This window comes from Bufo gargarizans, chromosome 3 (genome assembly GCF_014858855.1).
Source record: "Bufo gargarizans isolate SCDJY-AF-19 chromosome 3, ASM1485885v1, whole genome shotgun sequence".
Lineage (NCBI taxonomy): Eukaryota > Metazoa > Chordata > Amphibia > Anura > Bufonidae > Bufo > Bufo gargarizans.
In genome coordinates this window covers 131,468,004-131,492,662 of record NC_058082.1, presented here as the reverse complement: position 1 = coordinate 131,492,662, position 24,659 = coordinate 131,468,004, and positions in this window count along the sequence as shown.

Here is a 24,659-nt window from a genome sequence, read left to right as displayed (position 1 = left end):
TATGTCATCAAATTGCAGAGGCACTGAGCTTCCAGAACATACAAAGTACTAGTTCCCTTTTGTAAAACAACACCCGTCAAGGTATTCATCTAGGGGTGTAATGAGAATTTTTAGCTTTGTTATGGATTTTATTAGAATGCCAATTGAAATGTGGAGAAACTGGAAATTTGAATTTTTGCCAGCATACAGTTTCAAGGGGGTGTTTTATAAAATGATCAAAGGGGGTTTAGTTAAAAGTCAATAGAGGTGTGGTAGATTCTAAAACAATCTTATATGCAAAGACCCGGCTCTGAGGGGCACATCTCACAATGATGAATTGTGTCTTTCCTGATTCCATTTCTGGAGCATACCCAACACCTTTTTTGTGGCCTTCTCCGTGTCTCTGTGGGGGGAACTACCCCAGGGAAATGCTGTCCTCGTAGTATTCTGCTCTCACTTCCTGTGGCCCTGTTCCCTTCCCCTTCCTGTTCCTCAAATAAAAAGTTCTTTTTTACTTTTTCTTGAAAGTGCAGGAATTTTCCTCTGTTTCCTGCACTTCTGTATATTACAACAGCATTATAGAGGGCAATTTGCGTCAGGTGCAATGCCAATTTTTTTATACCATGCCCGAGTTTTGCGGAGGGCAGTGTATGGTTGCAGTACCTGGTCTGACAGATCCACCCCTCCCATAAACTTATTATAGTCCTGGATGCACACAGGTTTGGGGACTGATTCTGTGGATTCACAAACTGGAACAGCGGTGGATCTGTCATTATGTATGGTAGTAAGTACAAAGACGTCACGCTTGTCTTTGTACTTAACAAGCATCATGTTATCATTGCAAACTGCCCTGCTTTCCCTCACTATTATCCTTTGGTCTATAAAATTTTAAGGCAGATGTTTTTGGTTTCGTCTGATAGTTCCGCATGCAACAGTGTCTCTGGAAAACAGGCATTTCAGTAGTAGGACACTTGTGTAGAAGTTGTCAAGGTACAAGTTGTACCCTTGACCTAGCAGGGGGTGAATCAAGTCCCATACTATTTTTCCTGCTATTCCAAGGAGAGGGGGGCACTCTGGGGGTTAAATTTTTGAATCTTTTCCCTCGTAAACTCTAAATTTATGTGTATAACCACTTTGGCTTTCACATAGTTTGTAGAGTTTGATGCCATATCCGGCCCGTTTGTTGGGCAGGTATTGGCAAAAATGCAGTCTGCCCTTGAAGTGCACAAGGGATTTATCAATGGACAGATGCTTTTGGGGGGTGTAGACCTGGGCAAACTTGAGATTATAATAATCTATAATGGGACGAATTTTGTATAAACAATTGTATCTAGGATCATTAGGGGGTGGACAATCTGCATTATTGTTATAATGTAGAAATTTCAGGAGACTTCCGAATCGGGTCCTGGACATAATGGTGTGGTATATTGGCGTGTGATGTAAAAGGTCATTACTCCAATATGACCGTAGTGATGTTTTTTTATTATCCCCATATTAAGTATTAGACCCCCCAAAATTTTCATCTCCAAAGGGGTCGTGGGAGTCCACTGAAGGGGTCTTGCATAGTATGAGTTGGGGTGGGTGGCTAAAAATTGATTGGCATAAAGATTAGTTTGCTCCACCATCATGTCTATCAATTCATCAGAAAAAAAAAAGGTGGAAATAATCAGCTTCCGTAAATATTGCAGTGTTCACATGAATGCCTGTAGTGGCCGTAAAGTCCAGCACCTGAGGTACAAAGTTAGTAGCAGAAGTCCAGCTTGGGTCATTTGTAGAAGCTGATGCGCTGCTAACTCTACTGCGTCTGTGAGGGTTCGTCAACTGATGAATCAGAAGAAGAGCTATACACAAGAAAAGATTCTTCTTCTCCACTGTCAGAGTCAGACTCTGAGGCTAGTATGGCATAAGGCGCTCCTCGGCGCTGTACACCCGTTTTGTAAAATTTATTTATATATATATATATATATATATATATATATATCTCTATTCAGAAAAAATTGAAAAATAAATTAGTCACTGCTGGCAAATTCAGTGACAAGGACTGGTCACAGATAGAAGTTCAGAGGTATGGGGGGTTTGAAATGGAGTATTTATAATCGGGGACAAGTACGGACGTCCCCAATATTATTATTATTTTTTTATTCCGAAAATAATTGAAAAAAGAAAATTGCTCCAAAAGCACCGGAGCTTTATGTCACTGGTGACAGAAATTTTTCACTGCTGGCAAATTCAGTGACAAGGACTGGTCACAGATAGAAGATAGAGGTTTGGAGGTATGGGGGGGGGGGGGGTTGAAACTGAGTATTTATAATCGGGGACAAGTACGGACGTCCCCAATATATATATATATTTTTATATATATTTTTTTTCAATAAACGTCTAACTTACCCTAATACAAGAGCTCTAACTCTAATAACTCCCTAACTAACCCTAATGATTTGCCTAAAACAGGTTACTGACAGTATGGATGACAGGGACTGGGGTGCTGATGTACTGTCACTATTGTCAGACACCACACAGGTACAGGGGACAAATGAGGGTCACAGGGGACTAGTGAGGGGTGATGAAGGGCACAGTGGACAAATGAGGGGTTATTAGGGTCACAGGGGACAAATGAGGGGCACTTTTAGAGTGTGTGTGTGTTTTTTTTTTTCACAGGTCTAACTTTGCTCTGCCTCCGATCACTTCTCTGACTGAAATGAGAGGATCGAAGGTGAGAGATCCTCTCATTTCAGCGACAGCCGGATACCAGAAGAGGAGGAGATGTGTGCGCACATGCGCACACATGCAAAATCGCTCGTTAGGACAAGATGATGTGCGGCGGTGATCTGCGGCCAGACCAACTGCTGATCGGTCCCTGGCCGTCAAGGGGGAGCTGTTCGGTCCCCGACACAGCAAGGTAATTTGCACTTCAGGTGCGCGATCTCGGCAGGGGAGCATTTAAATGAACGCTGTGCATGTACGGCGTTCTGCGCTAAGGGGTTAAAGACGTAAAATCTTTTCTCTGACACAGAGCTCTAAGTACCAGTTAAAGAGATCGATGCAAGCTTATGGACTGAAGTCACCACTAGAGGGAGCTTAGGAGCTTGATGCATACTGTTAGGCCTCTTGCACACAAGCAATACTGATTGTGTCACGATTTGTTTAGGGAAAAACTGATCGTTTTGTAGGCAAGTTGAATCAGTTTTTTTTCTGCTATTGCATTTATTGTTTTAATGTTTCTGCCAGATTGTATCCAGATTGCATACATTTCTCATACACATGAAGAAAAACTGAAAAATAACAATCCACATCTCCCAGCAGCCATCAGTGAAAAACGCATTGCATCCAGATGCCTTCCATTTTTTGATCACTTACTGCAGGAAAAACACCCAATATAGAACATGCTGTGATTTTTCCTGAACACGAAGATGATGCGTGAAAAACTCCAATGTGCTTATGTGCACAGACCCAGTGAAATGAACAGGTCAGGATTCAGCCCAGATGTGTTCAATACACGCATTGCACGAACATGTGAAGCCCGTGCTCGTGCCATAGACAGACACCGTCCATGGGGTAGGCGCATGGGCATCGTGGCCCCATTCACTTAAATGGAACCGCGATCCTTCCGTTCCGCAAAAATATGGCGCAAGTTCTATCTTTTTGTGGTGCAGAAGCACGGAACGGAACCCCAGAAAGCACTCCGCAGTGCTTCCGTAGTCTTCCGTTCTGCATCTCCGGATTTGCGTACCCATTGAAATGAATGGGTCCGCATCTGTGATGCGGAATGGCCACAGAACGATTCCCCTGTATTGCGGATCCGCAAATGCGGTCCGCAATATGGCAACGAGCATCACACTTTCGTGTGAACGAGCCCTTAGGGTTTAGAAAGCGGCTACTTGTGGCCACGCCATATATGATACAGTGATTGGTGGGCATGCTGCTAAAATCAGAATTGATGACAGCGAAACCAGTCGTGCTGAAATCCTGCAGTCAGTATTTCTGGCAATGTGGTCGCTGTATCAGTAATGTGTGGGTCACAATGTACCCACATTCACTATTAGTTGCTATGTTGCAATATTATGTAGCACAAGTCATCATATACCCCTGGCCTTATTCATTGAACTCAATATATACAGAAAGCTTGTAAGTTCCTGTAGTGTTCTTCTGGTGCTACCTGCAGGTAGCTAGTATGTTATCTTTCAAATCTCTGGTTTTGCAATGGATTTGAAGCCTGGGATTTTCTATCAAAGCAAATCTCCAACCATTATGACGATATATTAAATGCTATTTTTACTGAACGCTGAGAAAAGTTATTAACATTTCGATTCAGTTGCTTTGCCGAATTTCACAAAGAAATTCGGCACAAATCGCATTCCATGGTATGTAGCGGGTGCAATAAGGAGGAATAGCGATCACTTCCTCCCCTTCATTGAACCGCTCAGATGCCACATTCATTGCCGATTGCGATATCTGATAATAAAATCGAGGCCTTTCAGGGGTTAATCAGGGTTAAGGAAAAAAATGCTCATGGAGAGGCTGTTACAGCCATTTTATTTGAAGAAACTGCGCAAAATCTGATGACATCACCACTAGGGATCGACAGATTATCGGAAGTACCGATATTATCAACCAATATTCAGGATTTTGCACATTATCGGTATCAGCATCTAACCTTGCTGATATACCGATAATGCGTATAAAGTGAATACTAGTGAGAACTTCCATTATGGAAGCGCGCACTAGTATGCATTGGGATTGGGGAAGAAGCGCAGCAAGCGCTTCCGATACTCACCCTCCCTGGTCTTCTTTGATGGGGCCCACACTGCAGTGTCCTGACCCCACACAGCGTCAGGACGTAGTGCGCACACCATGACCTGACGCTGCATGCTGTAAGGTGACAGTGCAGCGCGGGTCGGAGAAGACAGGGGAGTGAGACACCGGACCTGGAGATGAAGAGGAGCCGCAGCGCAGACGAGGTGAGGAGTTATTTATTTTATTCATCTGAGTTCTCATAGGGGTTAAAAGAGGTCTGATCTAAGGTCTGATGGGGTTAATAAAGGTTTGATATGGGTTAATAAAGGTCTGATCTGAGGTCTGATAGGGGTTAATAAAGGTCTGATCTGAGGTCTGATAGGGGTTAATAAAGGGCTGATCTGAGGTCTGATAGGGGTTAATAAAGGTCTGATATGAGGTCTGATATGGGTTAATAAAGTAAGTGAGGAGGGGGGATGGTGTGGAAATTGGCATTTGGCACTAGTATATTATAAATGAAAATTATAAATTGACTACCAACTAAGGGCTTTATTAATTAATAATTTACATTTATAATATACTAGTGCCAAATGCAAATTTCCACCACCTCAGTGACTACCAACTAATATAATATATATTATGAGATATCAAATATCGGTATAAATTATCGGCCTAAAAGTTCATAGATTATCGGTATCAGCTCTAAAAAATCAATAACGGTCTATCCCTAGTCACCACCACATGTTACCGTGCGCAAGCTTTTGTGCAGTTTCTTCAATCAAGATGGCCGCAACGGACTCTCTGCGAGCAAATGGATGAGGTTAGTATGTTTGTTTGTTTTTTAAACCATTTCAGGAAAAATTGTTTTGTTACCACAAAGCGCAAGTAAATTCAGCTTCATGATGAATTAAAATGTTTCTGAAATTTGGATTGAAGTCAATTAGTTTCACTTTGATTCGCTCAACACTAGTCAGATCTCCTGACAAGTTTTTTTTTTGGTAACTACTTTCATTCCACATGTAAAATCTATTTTGGAGCATCTATTCTTATGGCTCTATGTTGTGCTATTCATCTCTTATTCTTAGTATAAACTTATGAATAATTTGACAACTGGGTGTTACAATTTTGCCTTGTGTCCATACTCAATCTACCCGGCACTGATTGGATAGTGTCAGACTGTACAGGGACATACTCCACTGGTAACATCCAGTTGTCAATGTGAGGAACGGCATAACATAGAGTCACTAGAATAGATGTTACACAGTTGCTATTTTATATGAAATGAAATTAACCAAAACATATCGATAATGAAGTGAAAGATTTTTAGGAAATTAATCAGCACAGATTTTAGACCTAAAAGCATCATGATGAAAGGAGGAGATACCAAGTATATACTGTTGTTTGCCTACTGCAGGGCATAGAGATGTGATGCCCAACCCCAGAGCCCCTGCACTACGCATAAAACACAGTATGTTTAACCTAGAATGCTTCTTTAAAATAAATGCAGCATCAGCTGTAAACCAATGGACCAGGAAACCATTACCGACAAGGGCGGCAACCCCTACACACTGCCGGGCCCGATGGCGAAACTCCCCTCCAGGTTCCAGATACGCACCACTCCTCCTGAGGGACAACAAACCCACTGGTAGGAACCTGCAGATCACAACGGCGCCATCTTGGACGTCTCCCTCCATGAGCCCCACCAAACAATGACAGCGTCTACAGCCAAAGGAGAAGGGAGCAAGAGACTCTCCAGCCTCCCATGAATTGGAACCCAGAGGATCCACATCCCTATCAGTGATTTGCCTCTCTTCCCACCTCAGATGAACAGGCCTCTGGCTCATTGCTAAAAGAGCTAATACAGGCATTCAGTCAGTCGCTTCAATAAAGTATCACCCAGCTGGTATCTCCCCTGAAAGCATTAATCTCAGATTTGGACCACCGGATGACCCATATAGAAACCAAGATGGGTGAATTTGTGGGCTCCCATAATAAGTTAATTGACTCACATCAGGCGCTAGAGGAAGAAGTGAGATTACTGCAGGCTAAGGTGGTAGACTTGCAGGATCGATCCCACAGAACCAATATAAAGTTCAGGGGCATCCCTGAGGAGATCACCCAACAAGAATTGGTTCCCTACTTGCAAAAACTGCTCCTACTGCTCTTACCAAATAGCATTCCACTAGATCAGGGATGGCCAACCTGAGGCTCTCCAGCTGTTGCAAAACTACAACTCCCTGCATGCCCACACTGCTTATAGCTTTCAGCCTACAGCAGGGCATGATGGGAGTTGTAGTTTTACAACAGCTGGAGAGCCCCATCCCTGCACTAGATCTTACTCTGGATAGAGCACACAGAGTGGATCGAAAAAAAACCCCCACCAGTCTGAAAAGACGCCAACAGATGTCCTGGCAAGAGTGCACTATTTCAGTGTTAAAGAAGGGGCCATGCTTGACACACACAAGTCCAAGAAACTACCTGTTCCTTACCAACAAATTAAGTTGTACACAGATGTATCAGCGATGACCCTGAGACTCAGGAGGTAGCTTCTGGCGATCACTGCTGTGTTGCATGAGAATAATATCCCTTACTGCTGGGGATACCCAGTGAAATTCATCTTCATAATTTGCGGGAGATGGCATAAAACTTCTTAAAGGATGGAACATGGCAGTCACCCAGTCTCCTCCATAGTCCAACGGTGCTCCAGCCAGAGTAAGTTTCTAGATGAGAGTTGTTATGGTTATGGACTGTTAGCTTTCCACAGTTTGACTTTTCTAGATATGGCATGTTCACTATGGAAGTTACCCTCTTTCACTCTGCTGCTCCAACAAAAATGTAGAGCTTTTCCTCTGTTTGCATTATGGCTTATTTTTGTTTATGTTTTTGTTCTTCTTTAGATATTAATCTCCTTCACTCCTCCAGGAATGATTCCTAGTTCCCTCAAGTGACCCTCTCAGCCTCTCCAGCCTTATCTCTCCCATCTATTCCATTTACTGCAATATCAATACGGAACAGCTTTTGGTATATATACACTATGGGTATTAAAATAACATCTTTCAATGTTAGGGGTCTAAATAGCCCATACAAAAGATCCTTCATGTGGAAAGAAGCAGTGTTAATTAAGTCAGACATTTTCTGTGTCCAAGAGACACATATAGTATTCTCCAACGGGATGCACCAAGAATTAGACATCCTCAACTCTCCCATATTTATCAAGCATATTTCAACAGGTAACAAAGGGGGGATTTGTTGTCTATTAGAAACACTGTAACATTTTCTATGACTTCTCTAGTGACTGACCCAAAGGGGAGATATATCATAGTCATAGGACTTCTAAACAATGTTATGTATAGATTGGTCATGCTCTATGCACCAAATCGCAGACAAATTCACTTTCTCAATCAAGAGTTCCATAAAGTAAATGAGATCAAGCAGGGAAATTTGATAGTTTGAAGAACTTTACTTTCCACTCTCACCCCTTTAACACCTACTATAGAATAGATCTATTCTTAACTGGCAGATCTCTGCTCCACAACATTTCTTCCTCTACAATTGAATCAATAATATGGTCTGACTATATTACCATTATTATTTCCTTTGAAGAGACCCAGGCCGACCACGCTTCATCTCTGTGGAGAGATAACGCTTTTCTCATGGCCCATACAGAGAGGAGATACATTATGGAATAATTGATGATTTCCAGATTAATACTGGCTCAGTGTCAAAATCATGCCCATAAGGCATATGTAAGGGGCATATTTATCAAACTGGGTCACCAAGAGAAAAAGGAAAGGGACAAACTTTTCACAGAGAGGCACTATAAACTGCAAAGGATAGAAAGATTGAACAAACAAAAGCCTTCTCCCAACCATCACGCTCGGATACGCCAATTAAGAATAAAACTGAATGACTGCCTTCTGTACTCTTATGAAAAACAGATGCGGTCATTAAATGCACAATATTATTCTCAAAACAATAAAAGTAGTAAGCTTCCAGCCAGACGGATCAAACAGAGAGCCCAGAAATCGAGAATTCCATTCCATCGGCTCCCATAATTTATAAGACCCTAAAGATATAGCTAACCATTTCCGAGAATACTACTCATCTCTCTATAGTTTGCAAGCTAATGGCATTACATCCCATTCTAAATCAAACATTTCTTCTTTCTTAGGGATCGAAAATTTCTTCTTTCTTAGGGTACTTTCACACTTGCGTTTTTATTTTCCGGCTCAATGCCAGAAAAGCACTGATCAGGTATATCCTCATGCATTCTGAATGGAGAGTAATCCGTTCAGGATGCATAAGGATGTCTTCAAATCAGTCATTTTGACTGATCAGGCAAAAGATAAAACCGTAGACTTGTATGAATGCCGGATCTGGCATTTTTTTCCATCAAAATTGATGACACCGGAAAGATGGATCCGGCATTTCAATGCATTTTTCTGACTGATCAGGCATTTTTAATACTGGCATACGTTTTGCCGGATTGACGGAACTGCTTGCCGGATCACTCTGCCGCAAGTGTGAAAGTAGCCTTAAACAAATTGTCCCTTCTAAAGCTAAGCTGACCATCTCTATGTATTAAATGCCCCTATATCAGACAATGAAATATTACACACTATTAAAAGATCTTCCACTTCATAAAGCCCCAGGGCCCAACAGCCTATCAAACTAATTTTTTAAAACATATAAAGATATTTTGACTCCACATTTGCTTACTACTTTCTCAGAAGTGGTTTCCAGAGGCTTTTTTGATTAAGAAATCCTCACTGCCACCATAATTATCCTCTCTAAACCTGGAAAAGACCGGATCTGTCCCCAAAATGTCTTTAGATTGTACTGCATCTTACTTTATCTCGTACACTCTGACCAAGCAGGCTTTGTCAAAGGAAGGCAGGCACCAGACAATACCAGACGCCTCCTAAACCTTATTGACAAAGTAGAACACTCTAAAATCCCTGTGCTTTTGGTCACAATAGGCTTTTAACCACATCACTTGGTCTTCCACATTTTCAGTTTTAGGTAACAGCGCATGTTTCCAGGTGTTTCTACAGAGTGCTGGAAATTCTGCGGGGGTCGAGGAAATATAGTCCACATTTTATGGCACTGTCCCAAATTAGTCCAACTATGGTGAGATGTTTTTTCTTTAGTTACTAAATTTGCTGGGAAAAACAGTCTCATCCTCACCATCAATGGCACTCTATTTATAGGTTTATCAAGGTTATATCAGTGCCCATTTATATCTTGCTACTAAGTTGGCAATAGCCCACCAGTGGAAATCACCTGAAATATCTTCCTTAGTAGAAATCACATGAAGATTAGATAAGACATGCTCCTATCGGATCTTGGCCCTTAAAAACCACTGTATATTAAGCACATTTGAGAGAAGCTGGTCGGCTTGGATTGAAAATAGGAGAACCTCTATTGTATAACCTACTTAGGTTCTTATCATGCCTGGAGATGTTATCTGTTAACTGTGATGTGCACAGTACTGTACATGACATATAGTTTGTACAATCCTTGTTATGTTCTGCTTTTATCTTCAAAGATAATGAAAAATACGAGACCAACCTGTACAATGAAATAGCTGATCCAATGGCAATATCATATATAATGTGATATATTTCTGTACAAGAAGGTCTCCAATGAAAAAAAAAGAAAGGAAGAAAAAAAATAATGGTCACAGGCTCAAGGTAACTAGCCTTACAATAAGGTTGTGCAATCTGGGCAATAACCATACCCTTAAAGGGGTTGTCCTGCCATTTATATAGATGACCTATTTTCAGGATAGGTCATCAATTTCTGATCGCCCGGGGTCCAACATCTGGGACCTCCACTGATCAGCTATTTGAAGAGGGGGAGGTGCTCCATGAGAGCGCTGCTTCCTGCCTGTCGTCTGGGAAGTTTTGGCAGTGCAGTGTTATGACAAGTACTCACTCAATTCACTTAAATGGAGTGACTACTTGTAATTACTCTACCTCTCCACAGGAAATGACATGTAGTGTAATGACCAGGAATGGGCGCTCGCACAGAAAACCTCGTCAAACAGCTGATTGGCTCGAACCCCCCACCTACTAGATATTGATGACCTATGAAAAAAAAAAATGTATAAAAACTCAGGGTCACCCCGGTTGCACAGGGTTGGGACCCTTAAGTGCAGGTCACAATAATAAAGAGACTAGCTGTTGCAGTTCTCTCTAACTGGGTGAGCCCCAGTTTATAAGGTCACTACTATACCCTGCTGGGATTTGTACTGGGCTCTATTCCCATACTATAAAAACTGACCCTACACCTGTTCTCAAGACCTGGGTGCCCGTTTATTATTGTGCCTTTCAGTGATATACCAGCCTACCCTTATCATGGAAGATACCCAGAACGTCCCTGTGGACTTCCAAGCCGTGATTAACGCAGCTGTCGCTGCCTCTGTGGAGAAGGCACTCTCCAAGGCCCGAGCCTCGTCTCCTGACGTACCTAAAACCCGCAGACGTCCACGTCACGAGTCGGACTCCGATCGATCCGACTATCAGACAGGAGATGAATCCCGCCCTACAAAACGCCATGACAAAGGCGAGGACTATGCACCCAAACTACCCAAGGGTAAGGCACATGCCAAGCGTAAATCTGCCAAGCCACACACCCCGGCCCCGCGTCAGGAGTACTCTTCAGATGAAGAGCAGGGCTCGGCCCAGTCCATGTCAGTGCTGGATGAGTGGCAAGCTGATGCTTCTGAGTGGAATTACGACGCATGGGGCTCGGACGATAAGTCTGTCTCCGCTTTCATGCGGGAGACCCTCCTGGGTGCGGCCCAGCCAGAGGTATTGAAAACACTGCGGACGCAGAGCCTCCTCTTGACTCAGACACCATTCTGGACCCCTCAGGTCAAGCGATGTTCGACCCCCGCAACATACGGCACCCCAGATCGGGTGACTGGTCGCCTCCAGAACACCTTTCCAAGTTCATGCACCTGTGGCTCCGCAAACCTCTGGAGAAAGAGGTCCGCAACCGACTCAGGTCTGAATGCCCACGCCCTTCCCTGCCGGATAAGGTCGCTCAGATCCCAGAATTTGACAAGGTTATGACGACCTTTATGATGTGCAGTGGCAGAGACCCTCGACGGGGGTAGAGAAAGGCCTATGGGGCGCCCAAGATAACCTGTTGGATTCCGTAGGCCCCCTCGCTCGCATTATGTATCTGGCGGATGACGCCTATGCCAAAGCTGATTCCTTCTCCATCGAGGACATCAGGGAATGGGCACATGACATTCGAGAGTGGGCACAACGGTGTTTTTGTTTCATCGGAAACACCAATGTTACGCTCTCTTCGGAGAGACGAAAAGCAGCGTTATACCGTATTAATGGTAAATTGGCAGACCTTGGCACAAAGGAGATTGGGCCCCAGGCACAAGGAAAACTTTTCGGTGAACCATTCCTCAAGGAACTAAACAAACACGTCAACGTGTTCACCTCCCTTAATAAGGCGCAATCCTCAATGCGCAGTGTTTTCAGGAGCAACCCTACCAGAGGGGTTTTTGGAAGGGCTGGCCGGCAACGGGGCCGTGCCGCCAGCCGCTTTTGGCCTTCAGGCCCCCGTACTCAACCAACACAATTTTATCCCACAAGAGACTATCAGCAACGACCCTTTTCTAGAGGCTCGGATAGAGGCCGTGGACCCCGCGGACGTTCCCGTTTTGCTGCAGGTAAGGACCCATATTCCTCCGTTGTTACCATGTACCCGCACTGCGGGCCGTATTTCCCTTTCTTTCCACAATTGGGCCGCCCTATGCTCAGACACATGGATTCTACAAACAGTGCAGGGATATATCTTAGACCTAGTGGGGACCCCCTTTCAGGTTCGGCCCCCTCGCCCCATCCGCATGTCGTTTTCCGACCACAACCTTGTCAACACGGAGCTACGCGAGCTTCGAGACAAAGGCGCTATGCAGCCGGTCCACGACGAGGGAGGTTACTTCAGCAACATCTTCCTGGTTCGTAAAAAGTCGGGAGAATACTGTCCCGTCATCAATCTACGCGCCCTCAACGCATACGTGGTCTACCGCCACTTAAAGATGGAGGGCATCCACCTCCTGCGGGACCTTCTTCGGAGCAACGACTGGTTCACCAGGCTCGATCTGAAAGATACATACCTGTCAGTCCCGGTGCACCCGGACTGTCGAGCACTCCTACGTTTCCTCTGGCGCGGACGCCCTTGGCAATTCACTTGCCTCCCTTTCGGGCTCAGCTCAGCCCCATGGTGTTTCACCAAACTCCTAAAACCGGTGGTGGCCCACCTGAGGTCCAGGGGCATTCGATGCATCATCTACTTAGACCACCTCCTCCTGTTCTGCTCCGACGAACGCAGACTACGCCAACACACTCATCTGACAGTATCCCTACTGGAATCTCTGGGCTTCGTGGTGAATCAACAGAAATTGGAGCTCCTCGGCTTTGAGATCGACTCGACGACGTGCACTCTGAGGCTTTCAGCCTCAAGGATCGCAACCATTCGCAAGGAGATTCGCAGAGTTCTCCGGCTCCAGTCGATCCCCCTACGCAACCTGGCTAGGATTGCGGGACTCCTCTCTGCTTCCATTCAAGCCATATTTCCGGGTCCTCTCCACTACAGGGCCATGCAACGTCTCAAGGCGAAATACCTACGCCACAGTCCTACTTACGACCAACCCGTCCCTGTGACGAAGGAAGTTTGCGAAGAGCTGTCATGGTGGCTGGACAGCATGCAAGCCTGGAACGGCAAGGCCATATTCGGAGACACTCGAGATTTAGTTTTGGAATCAGACGCCAGCTTGTGGGGATGGGGTGCCACCAACGGAACCATCTTCACAGGAGGAACATGGACGACGCAGGAGCTCTCCATGCACATGAATTGCCTCGAACTCCTGGCAGGATCCTTCGCGATCCGCAGCCTGGCCCGGGAGAGCTCCAATTGTTGCATCCTCCTACGCATGGACAATGTCTCCGCAGTCCAGTACATCAACCGCCTGGGAGGCGCTCGCTCTCGACTGCTGTCGGATATTACGAGCGAGACATCTTCGACTACTGCCTCCCTCGCAACATCACGTTACGAGCGGAATACCTGCCGGAAGAAATCAACCTCACAGCCGACTGGTTCTCTCGCCGCTGGAAAGACGTCAGCGACTGGAAGCTAGACACAAGAATCTTCAGGGCCCTGGCAGCCCGGAGGGGTCCCTTTCATCTGGATCTGTTCGCCTCTCGCAACAATCACCAGACCCCGGAATTCTTCAGCTGGCTCCCGGACCCGAAGAGCAAGGCGACAGACGCATTTCTCCAACAATGGCCGGTGACAGGAGCCTACGCCTTTCCCCCATTCTCCATGATTGCGAGAACACTACACCAGATGCGGACGCAACAAATCAAACTGGTTCTCATAACGCCCTTGTGGCAGAGCCAACCGTGGTTCCCGGACCTCCTGGCCTCCTCCTGCATGGATCCTCTCCTCCTTCCATCCTCCCAGGACCTGCTCACGGATCCCAAAGGGCGTCTCCACCCTCTCCTCCTGGAAGACCGGCTACCCCTGGTGGCTTTGTTTCTTTCCGGGGTTCCTGGCGAGTCTGCGGACTATCGCAGGCTGCTAGGGACCTCTTATGGGACTCTTGGGCCCCAGGAACTAGACGCTGCTACCTTTCAGCTTGGGCCTCCTGGTCTACTTGGTGCATGGAACGGGACTCCGATCCATTTACAGCACCTGTTCCCATGATTCTTAATTTTCTTTCCTCCTTGTTTTCTTCTGGCCGCTCTTATCGTTCTATCAACGTTGTTCGCTCCCCGATTTTGGCAGCCCACACCCCCGTCGGGGATCTCCTGGTCGGCAAAGACCCTCTGGTCTGCCGCCTACTTCGCGGCATGCGGCTCTGCCGGCCCCCAAATACCATCAACTATGGGACGTGCGACTGGTTCTCAGTTTTTTCAGGGAATGGCTTCCGAATGACCGCCTCTCCCTTCGCCAACTATCCGCTAAATGCGCTTTTCTCCTTTGTCTGGTGTCTTTCCGACGCGTTTTGGACGTTCGGGCCTTCGATGTTGATGCCTTTGAGGTGGCCCCTGAAGGAGTCACATTCCATATCTCTCGTCGCACTATGTCGGGTTCGGCGTTGGTCTTTTACCCCTTTTTTCCAGACGACCCGCAGCTCTGCGTCGTGTCCACTCTCCGCAGATACGTTTCGGTTACCTCCTCACTCCGTTCCTCTTCGTCGGGTCAACTCCTAGTTTCCTAAGTGCGCCCTCACGCTCCAGTCTCGGTCACTACGCTGGCCCGTTGGATCCGCTGGATCCTTTCCCTCGCAGGTATAGTCCCCGCTTTTGGCGCCCACTCCGTTCGTGGAGCGGCGGCTTCTTCAGCCTTCCTGGCAGGGGCGTCCCTTTCGGATATTCTCCGAACGGCGGACTGGTCTAGGGAATCTACTTTCCGTACCTTTTATTTTCGCACTCCCCCTTCTGCGGGGACGTCTCTTCTTCAGCGTTAAAATTGCAAAATAGGAAGCCTCCTGTCATGTTATAAAATTGAAGATTATGCTAGCTTTAGTGTACTAATAATCTTAATTTTAATAAGGACAGGAGGCGACTATTTTCCCTCCCTTATGTTCCCTACCCTGACTCCTCGGGGGAGTGGATCTCAAGGTGACGGATATGGGGTTTGATTTTAATAATCTCTCTATTTTGGGACATATTCGGAATCTCTCACCCTCATGTTGCCTTCTAGACGGACAGATTTTAATTGTAACTACATGCTTACACCTGCCATATATTTAGCCACTAGACAATTTGCACTCTGTTTGTAATTATTTAACTTTACACCATTCCGTTAAGGCCCACAGGCGTGAACAGTTACGGTTCATTACCTAACCTATATTTTATACTCTCCTTTCAGTGTAACGCTCTTCAGGACCTGGTTTGTTAACCTCACGACTCCATAAGATGGGTTGAAGGCTTTGTTTGGTCTTACCTCCAACCTCGTTACTAGGATTCTCCTCAAGTTCCGCTCGCCAGAAACCGCTGTTGTAGTTTTCGTTGTATTTCTGGATGTTCGAGCTCAATCGGGACCTGGATGTCGCTTCTAGAAAGAGGAAGTGTACACGCAGCATGACCCTTATATACTATACTGCGCAGTGATTTACTTGTTACTCTTTTCGTTTTTTCTTTACTGCTGTGGAGTTAGTAAAGAGAGTTAATGTAAAATAGTCGCCTCCTGTCTTTATTAAAATTAAGATTATTAGTACACTAAAGCTAGCATAATCTTCAATTTCTGCATGGAGTGAAAAGGCAACCCTGGATCCATGTTTTGTTGATCCACAATTTATGGACAGCAAAACACATACCACCGAGAGCATGAACCCCTGGGGCTCATGCAAACAAACGTATTTTTGGGCTACATCTGATCTGCATTATTTGAGGATCAAAGGCGGACCCATTCACTTTAAAGGGGCCGCAAAAGGTGAGGACAGCACATCTATGTGTTGTCCACATCCGTATGTACGTTCAGCGGCCCCACAAAAAAATAGAACATGTCCTATTCTTATTTGTTTTACAGACAAGGATAGAGGTCAGGATGTTCCATTCCAGAACATACAGAACTCACATGGCAAGTATCCGTGTTTTGAGGATCCGCAATTTATGCCCCATAAAAACGGCAACAGCCGTGGGCATGAGCCCTAATGCTGTGGTTCTTCTTAATGAGAATCTATGTGGAAAAACCATGTGTAATCTGCAACATGTGCAGGGAGCCTTAAAGGGAGTCTTTCACCTAATATGAGCGTTTTAGACCACTCAGATCAGGTTATAGACTCTTTGACAGTCATTACAATGTTACCTTTGTTTTAAGTGTCCCTCGTCCAGATATTGAAAAAAAAACACTTTTTAAACGTATGCAAATGAGCTTCTGAAGGTTCCCAGTGGCGGCGTTACTGAATGATGTGCCCAGAAAAACACACCTCTTTCTGCCCTCTGGCCGCCCTTCTGTTTTATTATTACCTCCTCCTCTGCCTCCAGCCGGCGGACGTCACTAGCGGCAAGAGAAGAAGTCAGGCTGGGAAGTGGCAGGCACCTGCACACTGCTCTGCCCATTATGGGCAGAGGAACAGCTTTTTATATTGCGCATGCGCCGGTCGGCTGTCTTTAGTTGGCCGTCACATGAGCAATATGAAAAATCTAAATTCTTTTAAGTGCTCCTAACACGCCTCACCATCCATACATGTGCCCCAATACCTGTTTTTCATGTCTGTGCTTTCATTCTGACTGTCTGGGCAGAATTAGATTATCATGCCTCCCAAGTGTCCCTCTTTTGGAGGGACAGTCCCTATTTTTGACCAAAGTCCCTCTGTCCCTCTTTGATCCTTAAATGTCTCTCTTTGTGACCTGGGGAATTAATTCTTAAATGTACAATAATAAAATTACTCCTTACTAAACTATCTGTATGGTTTCTATCTGTATATTAGACCCTATCTTCATTATTTTGTGCAATTTGGACCTTAAAATATATATAATTTGATGATTTATTTGCTAATATTTAAATGGATATTAAAGGTGCTCCTTAGTGGTGGAGTTAGGCCTCATGCACACGGCCGTTGTTTTGGTCTGCATCTGAGCCGCAGTTTTGGCGGCTCGGATGCGGACCCATTCACTTCAATGAGGCCGCAAAAGATGCGGACCGCAAAACACCCAATGGTTGTGTGCATGAGGCCTTAGTATGAGAAAAAAAAAGAGTGGGATAAACAGCTTGAATCAGCAAGCACATCAAGTCACATGTATATCTAATCCACGCTCGGACTGTTCCAGAGGTACAGGTGAATCCCCTGGTGGCCCCTGAGCAAGGTGAGCCCTTGTCTTTCACCCCCTGTACAAGTGGCTCATAAGGGTACTTTCACATTCGCGTTGTTGGATTCTGGCAGGCAGTTCCGTCTCACAAATGCCGGATCCGTCTCTCCGGTTGTCATCTGGAAAAACGAATCCGATATTTATCTTTTTTTACATTTTTAAAGGTCTGCGCATGCGCAGACCACAAAACCGGATCCATTTTTCCGGAACACATGGGGCCGGATCTGGCATTAATGCATTTCAATGGAAAAAAATGAAAATAAAGTAAGTGTTCTGGAATTTTGGACGAAGAAAATACAGCAGTATGCTATTTTCTCTGTCCAAAAACCATACAGTGACTTAACTGAAGACATCCTGATGCATACTGAACGGACTGATCTCCATTCAGAATGCATTAGGATAAAACTGATCATTTTTTTCCGGTATTGAGCCCCTAGGACGGAACTCAATACTGGAAAAGTTTAACGCAAGTGTGAAAGTACCCTAACACTGTAGACTTACTGCACTACATATCAAAAGGCAGTGTGCAGCACCTCAACTGGCCTAAGTTCATGTAAAATCTGGATAAAATATTTAATAAACTCCCCAGTTTATTATTATAGACACGTTCATGTGGCTGAGATAACTTCTAGGTACAGAGGCAGGACTGCCAGGATACTCCTTCCAGGGGCGTAGCTAACGGCGCTAACCCGTCCCTCAGTGCATTGTGTGTCTTCTTATGTGGCACAAGGGTCTTTGGGGCCCCTCAGGCTCCTGGGCCCGGTAGCGACTGCTACCTCTGCACCCCCTATAGCTACGCCCATGCTCCTTTCCCAGGGACTTCCCTTCTCAAAGTTGCTGCAGGGACCACCATAATCAATCATCTGCTAGCATCTTGCTGCTGTGTGCAGGTAATATCTGAATGTATCCACAGGTGGGCCACCAAAATTAATTTTACTGCGGGGCCCTAAACAGCCCACTCCAAAACTGATCTAAAACCTATCATGTATGTGTGCCTAATACACATCCTGTTGTGTGTGGTACTGCCTGCTGAGCTGTGTATCTAATCCCATCTTGTATGATACAGCCTGCTGAGTTGTGTATCTTATCCTATATTGTATGATCCTGCCTGCTGAGCTGTGTATCTAAACCTTTATGCACACAACCGTATACATTTTGTGATCCACATTTTTGCAGTCTCATTGAGTTCTATGAATTAGAGGTCCTCATTTTGAGGACCAGAATAGGACATGTTCTATCTTTACTGGCACACGGCTACATACGGATGTAGAAAACACACTGATGAAGTCCCTATGTTTTCCACATCTGTATGTCAGTTCTGCCATAGATAGAACATGTCCTAGTTTGGTCCTCATAATGCAGATATATAACCCATAGAACTCAATGGGACTACAAAAAAAAAAGTGAATTGCACCCGGACAATATACTTATTTAGTGGATCCGTGACTTGCAGACCACAAAATGGATACGGTTATGTGCCGGGGCCCCCTGCTCCTGGGGGGGCCCACTGTGCCCGCTCACTCCTGCAGCTGTGTCCTGCCCTTTTTGAATTCTAGGGAAGCTTACCCCAGCAATGCAGACAATTTTTGCCATGTGCACTGCTGGGGTAAGCGGCCCCAGAACTCAGAACAGGGTAGATGGAGTTTCGGTAGATCGATCCTATGCTAGAATGTAGTTGTTAGAAGGAGGTCTGTGACATCACTGGTCACATGCTCCTTCATGATCACATGACTAACCCTCAGCAGCAGCAGCAGCTTGTTGAAGGAGGAGGGGCTGTGTGTGCCTGCAAAATGCAGAGTGAGGTAGGATGTGCTGCTGGAGAACCAGAACTTTATAAGGGGAAGCATATGAAGCTCATATATGAGTAGGCAGGTGAAGCACAAATATGAGGGGGCAGTGGGGTTCAAGTGGAATGGAATCTGGTGCAATTAAGGGGGTTTATCATACAGATCCGGGTGTATTCTGAGGGCCATGATGTGTGCGTGTGTCAGTCTGTCTGTCCCTGTGTGTGAGCCCCTTTCTGTGTCTATGGCCTCATGCACACCGGCCGTGTACATCACGGATGCGGACCTATTCACTTGAATGGGTCCTCAATCGCTCAATGGGAAGCATTCCTTAGTGCTTCCGTGGTGTTTCCGTCCATGCCTCCGCACTGCAAAAAAATAGAACATGTTCTATTTTTTGTGCGGTGCGGACGGATCATGGACCCATTCAGGTTGAATGGGTCTTAATCTGTCCCGGCCACCGCACAGACGTTGCCAGTGCATTGGGGACCACAAATCGTGGTCCCCAATGCATGGAACGGACGTATAACGGCAGTGTGCATGAGGCCTGAGGCATTGCTTAGACTCCATCCCACAGTCTAGCCAGTGCCTAATGGGTTACGGTTTAGACCACCTTTTTGTACATGTTGATAATTCCCTTTTAAACCCCAGTCTATGTCCCCTCAGTACTGGGAATCAGTGGGAGTCATATTATAAAGGTAACAAAAGGTTGGAGCATAACTAAAGGTGGCATTCCCTTTTAATGCCCCCTTAAGGTGGCCACACATTAGATAGAAGTTGATTGATGATCGCACAGGTGTCTGTCCCCGTGTGTGTGTGTGTCTGTCCCCGTGTGTGTGTCTGTCCCCGCGTGTGTGTGTCTGTCCCCGCGTGTGTGTGTCTGTCCCCTCGTGTGTGTCTGTCCCCGTGTGTGTGTCCCTGTGTGTATGTCCCCGTGTGTGTCCCTGTGTGTATGTGTGTCTGTCCCCGTGTGTGTGTGTGTGTGTCTGTCCCCGTGTGTGTGTTCCCGTGTGTGTCTGTCCCCGTGTGTGTGTGTCTGTCCCCGTGTGTGTGTGTCTGTCCCCGTGTGTGTGTGTCCTGTCCCCATGTGTGTGTGTGTCAGTCCCCGTGTGTGTGTGTGTGTCTGTCTGTCCCCGTGTGTGTGTGTGTCTGTCTGTCCCCGTGTGTGTCTGTCCCCGTGTGTGTGTGTGTCTGTCCCCGTGTGTGTGTGTGTCCCCGTGTGTGTGTGTCTGTCCCCGTGTGTGTGTGTCCGTCCCCGTGTGTGTGTGTCCGTCCCCGTGTGTGTGTGTGTCTGTCCCCGTGTGTGTGTGTCTGTCTGTCTGTCTGTCCCTGTGTGTGTGTGTGTCTGTCTGTCCCCGTGTGTGTGTGTGTCTGTCTGTCCCCTTGTGTGTGTGTGTCTGTCCCCGTGTGTGTGTGTGTCTGTCTGTCCCCGTGTGTATGTGTGTGTCTGTCTGTCCCCGTGTGTGTCCCAGTGTGTGTGTGTCTGTCCCCATGTGTGTGTCACCATCACCATGCCCACAGTGTTCCCTTTGTCTTGACACAGCTGCATCAGGACATTCTGTGCGGGGCAAGATGAAGAAGGAAGAGGAGGCAGCACCGCCAGCATGGAGTCCGTGGTAGAGGCACTGGGAGGCACACTAAGGACGCAGGTAACACTACTACATGATCTAAACTAGTGTTATCTGTGGTTTACATAGGACTACAGGTAACACTATCACATTATCAGCACTAGTGTTATCTGTGGTTTTACATAGGACTGCAGGTAACACTATCACATTATCAGCACTAGTGTTATCTGTGGTTTTACATAGCACTGCAGGTAACATTACTACATTTTCTGTACTCAGATAGCCATGACTGTGTTATCTATGCTGTTACATAGGACTGCAGGTGATATCTACTGTATTATCTGTACTCAGAGAGTTACCACTGTGTAAGGGGGCCCACTGAGACTTTATCGCCCAAGGGCCCACATGATCCTGGAGCCGGCCCTGTGCATGAGCCCTATTACTCATACTTAGTGCCCATAACAGTAGCGTCCACAGTGCTCCTATAACAATGACATCCACAGTGCTCCCATAAGAGTGACATCCACAGCGCCCTCATAACAGTGATATCCATGGTGCCCTCATAACAGAGACCTACACAGTGCCCTCATAACAGTGACCTCCACAGTGCCCCTAGTGCCATCCAGTGACCCCTTGTGCTATCCAGTTCCCCCATTGTGCCATCCAGTGCCCCCTGTTTGCCATCCCTTGCCCCCTTATGCCATACAGTACCCCCTTGTGCTATCTATTGCCCCCTTGTGCCATTTAGTTCCATCCTTGTGCCATCCATTGCCCCCTTGTGCAATTCAGTTCCCCTCTTGTGCAATCCAGTGTTCCCTTGTGCCATCCAGTCACTGCCGGCGTTGAGGGGGACAAACTGAGCAATTGCCCTGGCCCCCGATCCTCTAAGTTTCCCCCTTCTTCAGTCTGACTTACAGAACAGTCCAGTCTCCAGAGTGGGGAATTCCCCAGCTAAGGGCTCTTTCACACTTGCGTTCTTTTGTTCCGGCATAGAGTTCCGTCGTCGGGGCTCTATGCCGGAAGAATCCTGATCAGGATTATCCCCATGCATTCTGAATGGAGAGAAATCCGTTCAGGATGCATCAGGATGTCTTCAGTTCAGGACCAGATCTTTTTTATTTTTTTATTTAAAGTAATCGCAATTGTACAATCATGAGAGGAAAAGGATTCGTACATAGTCAATAATAAGTTGTACAAGGTATATAATAGATATAAACAGTAACAACACAGTGAAACTGTGATGAAGACGTAAGTATCACGGCTACGGATGGGGAAAACCCTCAGCCGTGCGGTATCAGCAGATGGGTGGTCAGAGCATGGCCAGGACAGGAATAAGGGAGAAGGTCACCTCCTACACATCCCTAATTCTGACCCTGTCTCCTATCCGTATGAGCCAACCCTGAAGTTCGGAGGGCTCATACTCCGGAACCTGATATTCCTGCTCGCCCTCAGGGTGGCCCTGGACTAGGAGCAGGGTAAGACGACCCATTCCTCCTAGACACGGAGGAACAGGAGTCTCACTGGCCAAGCTACATAGAAAGGGGAACATAAACAGACATATGGCAATGACAGGTAAGTGAGACTAGTACCACACTTACCTGCCACAGACACACAACCTGGAACCCACGTGCAAGTGCTGCTATCCACAACCAACACAAAGGACACAGCACACAACAGACATCACACGGGAACCCAGTAAACCATATGCTGCAATAACAGATAAACCATAAACTAACACCAGACATAACGTTTATGACCACCAGGGTGGCCCTCACTAGCAGATGGTAAGTAACCAGGAGGATGTCTCCAGCAAGCATGGCTGAAGAAGCCCCACTGACTACTGCTATTCACTGAGGCTTTATAGGGCCAAGTAGCCACACCCACAGTGGGACACACCCAGTGCACACACACTCACTAGGAAGGAAGTTAACCCTTCCAACACCAGGGAAGGAAAGACATCAACTTAAAGTGGAAGTGCACACAACACATGTACCACCCCATGCACACCGATAAAAAGCACACCTATAAAAAGAGGTTGCCAGGTGCAGCCGCATGCCTATTGCAGCAAGCTGCCTAGCACCGCTCAGGCTGCTCTGCTGCCACATGCACAATGTTGCCAGCGGCAACCACAGGTGAGGCAACATACTATAGCCCTCACCTGTGATTGACAACAACACCAAGACCGCAGGCAACTGCATGCGGTTACAGGAGTCACGACCGTGACCAAGGGTCGTGACAGTAAGTAATAGTTAATAGGTGCAGTTGAGTAAAAACACTCCTATTGAGTCTGGAATGAGGGCCTGTTTGTAATTCCTAATTATTTCTTACCAAATAGTGGAAATAGTGGAAAGACAGCTAATAAATAGGCTATTATAACCCATCTCTTTACTGACCGGAGGGAAATTATGTATATTCCCATTCGTAGGAGTTGATTATATGATAACAGAAGACTGCTTGTGAGTAGAGTGGCTGTACTTCACCCAGTTATCCCATCTTCAGGACCGGAAAGTTTTTGGGCCGGAGAAAATACCGCAGCATGCTGCTCTTTTTGCTCCGGCCAAAAATCCTGAACACTTGCCGCAAGGCCGGATCCGGAATTAATGCCCATTGAAAGGCATTAATCCGGATCTGGCCTTAAGCTAAACGTTGTTTCGGCGCATTACCGGATCCGACGTTTAGCTTTTTCTGAATGGTTACCATGGCTGCCAGGACGCTAAAGTCATGGCATCCATGGTAAAGTGTAGTGGGGAGCGGTGGAGCAGTATACTTACCGTCCGTGCGGCTCCCGGGGCGCTCCAGAGTGACGTCAGGGCGCCCCACGCTCATGGATGACGTGATCACATGGACACGTCATCCATGCGTATGGGGCGCTCTGACGTCATTCTGGAGCGCCCCGGGAGCCGCACGGACGGTAAGTATACTGCTCCCCCACTCCCCACTATTACTATGGCAACTAGGACTTTAATAGCGTCCTGGCTGCCATATTAACACTGAACGCATTTTGAAGACGGATCCGTCTTCAAATGCTTTCAGTTCACTTGCGTTTTTCCGGATCCGGCGTGTAATTCCGGCAAATGGAGTACACGACAGATCCGGACAACGCAAGTGTGAAAGAGGCCTTAGGAGTCCCTGCTCTGACTCCATATATGGATGTGTCCATATATGGAGTGAGTGTTATGAACATGAAAGGGGTATTCCCAAGAATGGTCATTGTGCTTGGGGACACCCTGTGTATATAAATCTAATTTAGATTCTATTTTTGAACTGTTACTGTGGGGACTTGAATTCTCAACCTTCTACATAACAAGTAAAAACCTTAACCACTGGGCTATAGAGCTCAATGCAAAGTTATGGCTTAAAAACCTCATAGAAGTTTCTCTTATATAATACAAGAGAAACTTCTATAAGGTTTTTGACATAACAGAAACTTCTATGAGGTCTTTCAGCAGTGACTTAGCATTGAGCTCTATAGCTCCGTGGTTAAGGTTCTTGCCTTTAATGTAGAAGGTTGTGAGTTTGAATCCTAAAGAAACATTTTAAAAATAGAGGCTAAATAAAACTTAAAGACACAGGATGTCGAGTGAAAAGTTAGATTTTATTGAGAAAAAAATGGAGCAAAACATAAAATATGATCAACTAACACCACCGTATTAACCCACACCAACCTTTTTAACTTGAATAATTAGTATTTTGTGTTGGGAAAGGCGGCAACCCTAACAGTACCCCTGCTCAGGACCTCAATAGGCCCA